Here is a 12,847-nt window from a genome sequence, read left to right on the forward strand (position 1 = left end):
TTGCATGGCATCAGTTGGAGGAGAGGGGTTGTGGAGAAATGATCAACATGAGTCCATACACATAGGGGCGAAGCTATGTTGGGGTCTAAGAGGGCCATGGCCCCTGCAGCCCCAATATAGCTTTGAAGAAAATCAATTATTATATCTTGTTTTATAGGTAAATTGGCGTTTTTCAATAATCATGTTTAAAATTCTCTGTTAAATTGATCTCCTTTCACAACCAAGCTTTTGCCCTTGCATACACGATCCAATTTCCCGATTTCAAACAGTTTGCTCAAATTTGAAAAGAAAATTAACAGAAACTTCACTTTTTTTTTAATAATCTATATTGGTATGTCATGTGACTAACCTTTTAAAGATCCTGCCGTATTATCAACTTTATTTTCCACCACAGTTTTAAAAATACTACTTATACCTACCATATTCAACTCTAGTCCGCCATCTTTTACCTTTCTTCCTTACTTTAATTGAAAAGGCCTCTGCATCCTTTTTCTCAAGTTGAAAATGATTGTCGCATTTTTTTATCTTCCATTGTACTACTTATTATATGTAAGGAAAAAAGTGGGTAAAAAATAAAGTGTGATGTGGGATTATGTTATATTCATTTCAATATATTTAAGATTTTATTTTTTTATAATGTAACTTATTGATGATAATAGTCGAAAGTCATGAGTTGGCATATGTAAGCTAAATCGTGTAGAAAGAAATAGGGGATCGTAATTGTTTCATTTTTCTTTTTTGAGAGGTCGTACTCGCAATTTAGTTGTTTCATTTCTTGTCTAACTAATCTTTTAGGTTGTTGAAAAAGACATAGTATATATTTCTATCTATGACATAAGCACTCTCCTATTTATTGAAAAAATAGATATCAAGGGAAATCTAATGAACTATCTTTCTCTCTTATTCTTTTAGCAAATGACATAGGCTTAATCTCCTATTAAGTATTAACACATCTTCTCACTTTCAATCTTAAAAATGCGTGCAAAAAGCAATTAACAATCACTAGAAAGTAGAGGGAAGTAATTTTACGAAAAATACTTTATATGAAACAATAAAAAGAATTTAGGAAGTCTACACAATTCATACTACCAAGAACCAATCAGTAAAATAAGTCAAGGGAACGAGTTACATGTTAATCAAGTGAACCAGTCAAATGTTAATAGTTAAACATGGCCTAAGACTGATCAACAAATCGTTATCATTATAACCCTGAGAGAAAGGTAGGAAGAAAGTTAAGTTGACTTAGATGAAAACAAATAAGGCAACATAAATAAATACTAGTCTTATATGCACGCTGCGTGCAAAAATAAACAAAAAGTCAATTGCATAATAATATATACGAAAAATTATTCATAAAGTTCATTGTATATTTTTCTTCTGTTTTTTGAAAGCCAATAAATCAATGATGATGTAAATATTTTGTTAATTGAGGATATAATGATAAAAGATGGTGAGTTTATATTTTATTACTTAATGGTATAAAAGAAATTATCATTTTTTATGCCCCTCCTCTTCCCTTATATAATAGAGATGCTCAGTTTAAATCTTGATAACATATTAAGATACGATTCTATATCAAGAAGAAAACTAGTGAATTTTCCTATAGAGAATAGAGGTAGTATCATTATAAATATATTCCTAGAGAATAGAGGTAATATCATTAAAAAAATATATTTTTAGAGAAAGAGTTAATATTTCTGATGTAGTAATTTTCCCTTCCTCTTCTTAAAATAACCGTTTATAAAATACGGAATTTATACTTTTATAATCTATATAATAGGAAAAACAAAATAAAACACTCCTCTCATATAATTTTTTTTACTAAGGGGGAAATAAAAACTTATGTGCCACTCATCTTTATTAGTTAGTAATATAATATAAACCAATAATACATAGTGACATATTATCTCCGTTTCTTTTTAATCTACACACTTTTTTTTTTTGGTCTGTTTCTCTTTAATTTACACACAATTATTTTTTCTATTTTTGGTAACATGTCACACCTACTTTTTCCTCTTTTTCCACCCATATCATCCAATTTTAATATTTTAACCAACTTTTTAGATCATCTCTCCACCTTTTTAGTTTATCTCTTATACTTTTGCACTTTCTTTTTGTTTTCCCCCCAAAATAAAGCGTGTAGATTAATTTATATTAGTACAAAATAGTGGGAGGGAAGATTTGAATTTTCTTTTCTACTATATCATCACTTTTGGAAACTTGTCCTTTTATATTCCATTACCATTCCTATCAAAAATATATAGTATCCATAATGATTAATAATATCTCAAATCGACATAATTAATTAATTAATTAACATACCTCCTTTATACTAAACATCTAAACCTATACTATGGATGAATACTATGATTAATTTAAAAACTAGTACTCATTAAATTTAAGCGCACTTCAACTAATTAAGATTAGTTAGCCTCTTAAACACCAAGAAAGAGACAAAGTGTGATGCTACTTTTCGGTAATTTGACTATCTTTTCGTCCTTTTTCTTCGTTTCTTGCATGTTATTGAAACTATTGCGGCAACTTGTGTGGCCAATAACCTTTTTGATAATTAATGTGGCAATTTGTCCTGCAAACCTTTTTTGGATCTTGTGACTACATTCAATTTTAAAAATTTATAGAGGTACTAGTAAATATAGAGAATTAGAGATCTATCTTTGGTCCATTGTCTAAATGAACATGCATGGCACAAATGTGATGGTTTTTGTCTCAAGATATGGGGTCAAAGGTCCAAATTGAATGGATTATTTGTATTTTCATCTCAATCCCTTTATTTCTTTTTCTTTGAGGTAAATAAAATATTAGAGGTAATATATATTTTTTGCAATATATACATATGTTTAATTTATCAGACAAATATATTCAAGATTTCATTTTCTTTTTCGTTACCTCTGTTTTTTTTAGTTGTAATATCTGATTTTTAGTTGAATAAACTTATAGAAAAGGCAAATGGTGCATCTAAAAAAAATAGAGAAATGATAGTCTCTAGATGTAATTAGCGAAACAAATAGTATTGAACAATCGACACAAGAATTAACGTGGTTCATTAACAATGTGTTAGTTACGTTCACGGGTAGAGAAAAAAAAAACAATTTTATTAGGTTTAGAAGAAAGTACAAATTACAGAATAATGCGGAGGCAAATGTTAAATAATAGCGAGACTCATGTGCTAGGTCAATAACGCCAGATAAATAATTCAAAACATAGTTTAATCTAAAATGGTACAAATTATGAAATATTTTTGAAGGTATTTTTATAGGGTCAACAATCCAAAGTGATTTAGTTAGTGAAGGGCACAAAATACCCAATTGTGCTCCATATATACTAATGGTGGATGTGTGTAAATGCTTATGAATTACTCCTATGATTAATAATGTTGAATTCCCTTTGGACATAATTTTTTTTAAAAAAAAGTAAGGTAAGTAAAAATCTTAACAAATTAGAATACTTGACAAAAATGAAAACCGATTCTATAACCTCCTGAAACCGAAAAGAAAACATTAACTACTAAACTATCCCTCCTTAACAGAATGTAATTTGCAAATAGCAACAACTTTATAATATGAGACGTGGAGTCACATACTCATAGCATATTATAAATTATATAGTTCTAAGTACCAAGATCACTAAGAAAATAGGGAAAAGGTCGTTGGCTCACTTGGCTGTTGCATGAGTGGAAGGGTCTCAGTTTTAACTCTTTCACCTTTCAAGGGTCAGAACTCAGGATTTGGCAGTTTGGAAACCCCACCAAAAAGAGCAAAATGTTAGAGCGTTTGTCTCACATTTGTTTTTTTATACTTCATGTCTTCAACTAACAATATTGCATCTTTTAAATAAGTAACAATACTAGCAATGTTTATTTTAACATTTTGATATCTGAATATCTAATACTCCATAATAGGAAGAAAGGGTAATTTAATAGTTTTAGTTGTAGTGGAGTTTTCAAGTGTTCTCATCCTTGTCGAATTGTTTCTCTACTTCATACCTCATACTCTACTGAACTGATACATCGTCCGGGTATAACTATAACTAGCTAAGTTTGCAGGTCAAACTCCTTGAAGGGAGGGGGTGGTAAGGGAAACATCATCTTAAAGAACCCCTAGTGGGATTTCATCTCATGACCTTGAAGTCATGAGGCCAAATTTTTACCTCTAGGCCAAATTTTTACCACTAGGTTATATATCAGAGATTAGTAGCTGATAAGAAAAACACTATACATAAGTAGATATGCTAGTTAATGTAGTATTACGTTTGGAATCATGCCTAAAAGAAAGTGTAAAAACAGTTTTTGTACATATTGGAAAAAGAAATGTTCAAACTATTTTGAGACCGGCGAAAAAGAATAGATTGAACTATTATAGAACAGAACAAGTAATAGAGATGATATAATAATTGACAAAACCTTTATCATACATCACTTATTTGGGTACAAATAAGTTCATGTACTGAGATGATTATCATGACTTTAAGGTTATAACGCCAAATATGTACGCAGTCTAGGAGTGAAGTTTTCTTATCCGACTATATCAATCATTCAATCCAATATATATTTTTCCCTTTACCATGATAATAACTAATGTAGCTAGCTCAAATGAATTGGATTACCTATATATATGTTGGCATATATTCCTTTTAATTATTCAATAATTAAATGTACTTGGATTCTTGAAATCTTTGTGCTTTGCTTTAACTTTCTTTATAGGATATCAATTATTGTTGAGATTTGCATTGTACAAATGTATGCCTTCGAGGTAGGAATGGCAACGGGTCGGACTTGGACCGGATTATGCATAATCCGACTCCGACCCTACAGAAAGTCGGATTTTAAATCAGAGTCCGACTCCGACTTTGAAAATCTGAATCCGACCCGACCTAAAATCCGAACATCCGACTCCGAGATCCGACCCGACTTAAAATCTGGACATCCGACTTAAAATCCGAACATCCGACTCCGAACCTGATCCGACTTATTTTTCTTCCAATTGTTTAATCATTCTTTCCGTGGAAAAAGCCTATATAATACAACTGGCTGAAAGTCGAAGTCAGATTATACATAAATAATACATTACATAAATAAGAAAAAAGGATTGATTGACTCAAAGTCGGAGTCGGATTCGGAGGTCGGATTATTTTATGAGATCCCGACTCCGACCCTTCTCCGACTCGGAGTCGGATTTTTTAAACGGAGTCGGAGTCGGATTACTTTTTTGTCGGAGTCAACTCGAATTTTTTCCTTCGGATCGGAGCGGACTATGGTCGGGTTCGGATTGGATTGCCATCCCTAGTTCGAGGTGTTCGTACACACTCACCAATCACCACCTTATGAAATGAAAACTAAATTTGGAATTATTTGATGTTTATATCGAGCATAAATAGAAGGAATTAGTACTCATTATGGCTTTATTATGCCTTTATTGACTGATATAGTGATATACTCAAAATTCTAAGGTTGATAGCTTTGCATAAACAACGGTTCACAATTTCTAATCAATCTTTTTGTCAGAAGGAAGGAATATGATTGGCACATACCTTTTCTATATCCTCTTTGTTACAAGGGTTAATGTTTTGTGTATTGATATGCGAAATAAAATAGTAGGAAATTGAAATTAAGGGCTTGTTCTCTTCGATGAATTGAACTGAACTGAATTAAATTGAACTGAAATGAATAGTGATATGTGAGAGTAAAAGTATTGTCCAGAGCTGAATTGAACTGAACTGAACTAAATTGAACTGAAGTGAACTAGAAATAAGATGGGGAGAAGTCGGAGAACAGACCCTAATTGATGTAATTTAAATTACATTGAACTGATCACAAATCTTACACGAACGTTTAAAACATTTAACAATTCAATCATTATTCTCACAAATAAACATTCCAAAATAATAAATGGTTCAATTTTTTTTATTTTTTGCATTTAAGATAGTCAAGATTTTATATAAACGGGATTTATTCTTGAATTATAAGTCTAAATGATCTACCTTATATAATATTACAAAATAAATTAATCACTGACAACTTACAAGTAACAATTATTTTTAGTAAACATTCTATATGTATATAAAACGAATATTACTATATTAAGGAGGTGGACAACAATCAATAATTTCGAGTTGATTCTCTTAACTTCTCTTCTTCTTCTCTAGTAATACTTTATGTACGCTACTAGTTCTAGGACTTTCTTAAGATCTAATAAAAGAAAAGGTTGCATGCTAGCTTCAACACCCAGATGATGTCCCAAATTTTTAATAATTTTGTCTTAAATGCTTGCAATTAAGGAGCTATGCCCATAATGGCCAATATGGCCTAGGCATGCGTAGCCTCAAACTTGAATATATGATGGGTACAGAAATTATGAGGTGGTCACTTGTGATTTGTGACTTCTGAGAGGTGAATTGAAATTTACCATATTATAATAATAATTGTCAAATTTGTATGTATATAAAATACTATTTCGTTTGTTTATGTTGTTCTTATTTGAAATCTTTATATGAGAGAATATTAGTCAAAATAAGAAGAATTTTCGGAATGGAGAGAGTATTTCTGTTTCTTTTTGTTTTTCTTATATGGAATATTGGTGTTATTGAAAATTATGAGAATCTTTTTAATTTTTTTTTTCTGCAATATATAAGAGAATACATAATTATGTGGGGTCTGTTTAATTCATTTTCTCAATAGTACATCAAGTATGTATAAAAAAATTATAATTTTTACTGATTTAATGATATGTATTCAAAGATATTAATGTTAAAAGACGCATATTGGCAAATGTGAAAAACAATCCGGAAGAACTAAAATAAAAAGAAACATAAAAGTATTTTTCCTATAATTTTTAAAGGTTGTAACATTTTGATTAAAAAGCCAGCAAAAAAGACACTATATATATACTGAAAAGTATAACCCAGGACCTTTTGGTCCAATAGTATGGCTTCCTATCTCCCACATAGAAAATCAAAATTCGAATCTTGGTGGAAGCAAATTTCAATATTGTTGGGAGGGATTGGGGGTGGGGCTTGTTTGACCTCTGGATGAGTGGCCATGTGTGAAAGCAACAAAGAGGAAATTCATCTTATCACGAGTTTCCGAAAAAAGGCCTAAAAAAATATACTAAAAAGTATAAAAAAAAAGGGTAATGTTATATGTAGCCCTTTAAATACATGTCTTAAAATGGAAACAGTTTATGAATTCATGACAAAATTTCACATCATTTGAGGTAATAAATGTTTGATTCAAATTTTTATTTCTATTTTAAGCTTCTTAATACATCTCTATTATATAAGCCAAGGGAGGAGGAGTGGTGTCCTCTTTTGAAGTGACTAAAATACCCTTAATGATCTTATTAATGGAATGAAAAAAATTACAAAAGCAAATCATTAAAAATTCTCATTCCAACTTGCCATTTAAAACAAGTTTAAAATGGTATATGCATCAAATACTTCAATCAAAAATAAATGGACAAAATATTTATACCTTATAAAAAAAGATGGCATACATAACGTGCACATGAAAAGTCTGAACATTCATTACCTTTGACACTCTTTAATTCAGCTAAACCAACTCATTATTTTCGTTCTTTCTGTTCAATATTCATTCACAAAAAATTAATGTTAACAATCACTCACAACCTTTTTATTTTTTTACATTAGCGAATTAATATATCTAAATTCATCTAACTGTTGAATTTTTCACATTTAAGTTTAATCATAAATAAAGTACGAATGGAGTATCTAATATAATAACAAATTTTGAAATTAACGCACGCATCGCGTGCATATGAAGGCTAGTAGCCCTTGCCCTAAGGGCTATGTATATCATTTTCCTAAAAAAAATTATCAGAATTACTTCGCTACATATGATAATTCTTGACAAAGTTAGAAATATATATATAGATATAAAGTTTATTTGACAACTCATACAATAAGTTAAGAGCATTTTACCCATGCTCAATAATTAGTTGGAAGGTTTATTAAATTGTATATATACGCAAAATGGGGAGGATGAATCTTTCTATAAGTGGACCACTTGAATAGGATTTTGAATGAAGATACCCATTATAGTTATTTGTTTGTTTGTTTATTTAATGCTTTAAAAAGAAAAGCGAAACAAAAGAGACATTTAAAAGAAAGAAAGAAACAAATAATTATACAGTTGATGAAATGAAGAAAGTCTTTCCCCACCAACTGAACGAAACTGATTGACTCAGACTTGTGAACAGTTAGTTATATACGGTCAAGTTGATCAATTCAAGTAGCTGGCTGGGTGTAGGGATGGAAATGGATCGGATTCGGGGCGGGTGGAACATCACCCGCATCCACCACCCGCAATTGTTTACTCCACCCGCATCCATCCATCCGTCATCCATCGGGTGAAACGGGTGGATCGGGTGCTAAACGGGTGATGATATTTAGTATATTTTTAAAAGAAATTAATGACATAATATAAAATAATTATATCAAAAACATAAAATATAAGTAATTTACATGTAAAATTTAATAATTGGGTAATGAGTTGGATGTTAAACGGGTTATGGATCGGGTGACGGATGAAAAAATTCTCACCCACCACCCACTTTTCATCAATTTAAATTCGGGTTTTCATCCATTTAAAATACCGGGTTAAGCGGGTGATGGATCATCCATCACCCATTTCCATCCTTAGCTGGGTGTCTCCTTGTTGCCATTTTTCAGTCACTCTCAAATTACACTTGACTAGGCTCCTTTCAAATGGAAAACTATTTATTGGGATTGGGTTATATCCGTCTAAGGATCGGTAAAAGGTATATGGTCTCCTCTTTGGCAGATTGCTCATATCATCCAGGATATCCAAGCTCTTCTTCGTTCGTTCTCAACGTGGGCTATTCGTCATGTCTACTGGGAAGCAAACAAAGCAGCAGATTGGATCGCCAACATCAGTCATTTAGTCGATTCTCAATTTACTATAGATGATTGTACTCATTCCGCTCTTCATTCTATTCTTGTAAATGATAAGGTTGGAGCTCCCCTTATGCGGAGGGTCTCCTAACCTTCTTTTCTCCTTACCTTAAAGAAAAAAAATATCCGTATAAGGAAAATTGTCATTTATAAATATTGAGACATTAAAATGATAACACTAAATATTATCTGGTCTAATGATTGAGACTTTAGTATATGAACATGATGTTACGGGTTTAAAGCCTATACTATGTCATTTCTTACCTTTTTTTTCACGTACACCTAAAAAAATTGAAAGAGAGACAATGTAGCAAATAAAAAAAAAAAGCAGGAGTACTATTATATTTGTTTTTTTTTAAATGACAATGAGAAGTTGGGAGACCCCGAGGAAGTATTCTCCCATATCTGTTAGGGGACAACTTGTCCCATATCATGGCATTTTTGTAATTTCACTATCAACTTGATATAATATAAAGGATAGAAGTTAGCTCAAGTGGGTAGAGCGTTCCCCCTTGGCCCTTGAGGTCAGAGGTTCGATCCTTACCTGGGGTATTTCCTTAGAGCATGCTATGCATGCCTTACCAGCCAATGTGTTGGTGTTTCCTACAGGCTAGTAGCCTTGTAGGGGTTAACTCTTGGGTTGACTTAATTTCCTAATAAATAAAAAACTTGATACAATATAACATTTACACGATATCATTAGCTGCAGCTATAATATGATATAATAACTAACTGATTTGATAAGATAGTGTTAAGATATGATGTACTAGTCATCTAATACATCAACTAGATTTCAACTAACGATTCCCAAATAAAAATAATAATAATTTATGATTAATATTAATATTCGTCTTAAAAATTACTGAAAATGTTATGATAGACTATACCGGATATGGAAATATCATTACTCGGGAGACCCTAATATGAAAAAGAAAAGAGGTCCTTCCCATCCGGCCTCCCCAGTTCCCACATATTAAGATTTGTGACATTTGACTATTTGAGATAACATTTCCAAATGAAAGTGAAAAGTCGATCACTACACTAGGCACTAGGCAATATGCAATATGCAATATGCACATACTGTACACTGGCAAGTTTTAGACTTTTAGTCGTAACAAAAATTATTAGAAGAGACGGTCTAATTTCAATACAAAAGTAGACTTACTTATTAAATGGATTAAACTAGTTACCTAAAGAAATTATCCTAGTCACTATTATTGAGCTAATTCTCTTTTTAATATTGGGCTTACTATTACCTAATTTAATTTAAAAATAGACGGTTTCTTACAAAACAAACTCTAATCGTAAAATTAAGAGGACTTTTAGTTATAATTAATTATCATTCTCCCTTGTTAACGTAAAATTATAAATTGTTAATAATTTACTAGTAGTATCGGTAGACGGTAGCTTGTCGTGAACTAATTTGCCACATGATCATGGCCCAATTTAACCAATTGCTGGAGATAATTGTGTTGTCTATATCTTTTACCTGTAAAATTGTCAACAGATGTGCACGCTTTTTCTCGAGGCAATAGTGTAAGACACAGACCCACAGTCTAATTGATAAGTGCTAACAATTAAGTAGGACTTGGGGCCTGTTCTCTCCAGCTTATATTCAGTTCAGTTCAGTTCAGTTCAGTTCAATTTAGTTCAGTTCAATTCAGTTCAGTTCAGATCAGTTCAGCTCAGTTCAGTTCAGATCAGTTCAATTCAGTTCAATTCAATTCAGTTCAGTTCAGGTCTAGTAATTTGGTTTGTATCTTACTAGAAACACTTTAGGGATGAAGATTCTCCCTTACTATTCCCCTTACTTCCAAGTTCTAAGGGATCTTATCTGCAAATCCGAATCGGATTGATCTGTGCGAGATTCTATTCGATTAGGATGCCTTCTTGTTACCTTTAAAAAAATAAAAAAAAATCTAACCGATAACAGGATTACATGCAACAACTATATTAATATATTAATATAGTAGTATCATTCCATGTTTGATCTATATGTTACATGTAAGTCGGCAAACATGTTTTCTTCAGTTGCTGATACTCCCTCTTTTGTTTTTTTTTAATTGTTCTATTTTTTAAAGTAGTTTTTTTTAATTATTACATTAGTTAATTTTTTTTTTTTATATATATTTGATCTATAAAAAAGTAATAATATTTTTTTATTAAAAAGTACTTTTTTTTCAATTTTTTCTCTCTTATTTTACATTTATGAGTCAAAAAGTACAATTCAAAGGTTTTAACTTTTAACATGCCTGACATCTAGTGCAAAATACAATGTAATAATTAAATAACGGAGGGAGTAATTGATATAGGGTAAAAGAAAGTTAGGACTTTTTTTTGCCTGACAATTTCTTTCGATTTAGTTCACCTTAGATTTATTTCATTTCAACTAGTACTTTCCTCTCAAAATTTTAGTTTAGTACAGTTCAGTTCAACTCAAAAGAACGTGGGCTTTAAAACAAAATAATTTGTTTAAATTAAGTACTTTATACTAATATAACATAATAATAAGTAAAATTTGATCCACTTAATAATTGTACACCAAATCTTACAGGTTTGGAATTAAAATTTTGTTGAACAAGGATGGTTGAGAATTATTTTAAACAATCAATTCAATACTCTCTTTATTTCCTTTTGTTTTCTATGGAAGAAAGGTTTCAATGATAAAGCTAAACTTTCTCACTTATATATAAGAAAAATTACGGTTATATATGATTTTATTAAATCCGTCATAATATATACTTTTGAATTATGAGTTTTTGTAAAAACAAATACACAAATAAAGTTATTGGTAGTCAAAATATGCATTGAAAATAACATAGCAAATATTTTCATAACAAGCTCTAAATAGCTATAAATAACAAAATTAAACAAGCCAAGGGAACATAACTTAAAGTATATCACCGCCCGTGGGGAGCGAATAGGCATATAAATATACTTCTTTCTAAAACAAATTAAAATTCTAACGCTTATCCCTATCATGCAAGAGCTTTTTAAAAGAAGACTTTTGTTTATTTCAAAACGGAGGAAATATCTACTTCCAAACAAACCTTAAAAGAACTTAGAATTCTTTTGGGTTGGAGAAAAATCCTTTACCACTAAATAAATTTCTAGATCTTGTACGTTGTAAAACACTTGAAAAAGGAGAACTATTGCATCGAAATGTTAAATAGTATATTTTGAGGCTGCCAAATTTGAAGCACTTTATCAAAGGGGCCGAAGTTGAATTTTATTAATAGTGAAAGTAAATGGAAGGGAAAAAAAGAAACCGATGCATAATTCTATTGGCTGCTATAATCTGTTGGCAAGATAATCACAAATTTATACTAGTGGCTGCTTAATGCAGTGCATCGTCATTTTTCTACCACGTGTCATGATATTTAATTTTTTTACTTCTAAAACTTAGGCCTGTTCTCTTCAGCTTATTTTTAGTTCAGTTCAGTTCAGCTTTGGATAATACTTTTACTTTCACATATCACTATTCATTTCAGTTCAGTTCAATTCACTTCACCTGTTTTATGCCAAATAGAACATACCTTTATTCAATTTATTTTAACTTATGTTGAGAAAATTATTTAAAATTGTTTCGATCTCGCCAAATATTTTTAAATTTACCCTTTACTTTTTTTCTTCTTTTTTCGCAAACCACCACCTCCATCCCCACAGCCACCCCTCTACCACCCACCAGAAGGCCCTTGCCCTAACCTCCCATCACCTCCACCCCCACCCTTGCAACCACCATGAGCAAGTCACAGAAACTAACAAAAAATTACTCGCGATCCACCGCGGAAACGTCTGGGTGGAAACGTCGTGGGCAGACATTTCTGCAATAGACGAGAGTAAATTTTTTTTGGTATCGTTGGTGGTTGTGCGTGGTTTAGTTGGTAGTGTGCATAATTTC

This window comes from Beta vulgaris, chromosome 3 (genome assembly GCF_026745355.1).
Source record: "Beta vulgaris subsp. vulgaris cultivar EL10 chromosome 3, EL10.2, whole genome shotgun sequence".
NCBI classification, from domain to species: domain Eukaryota; kingdom Viridiplantae; phylum Streptophyta; class Magnoliopsida; order Caryophyllales; family Amaranthaceae; genus Beta; species Beta vulgaris.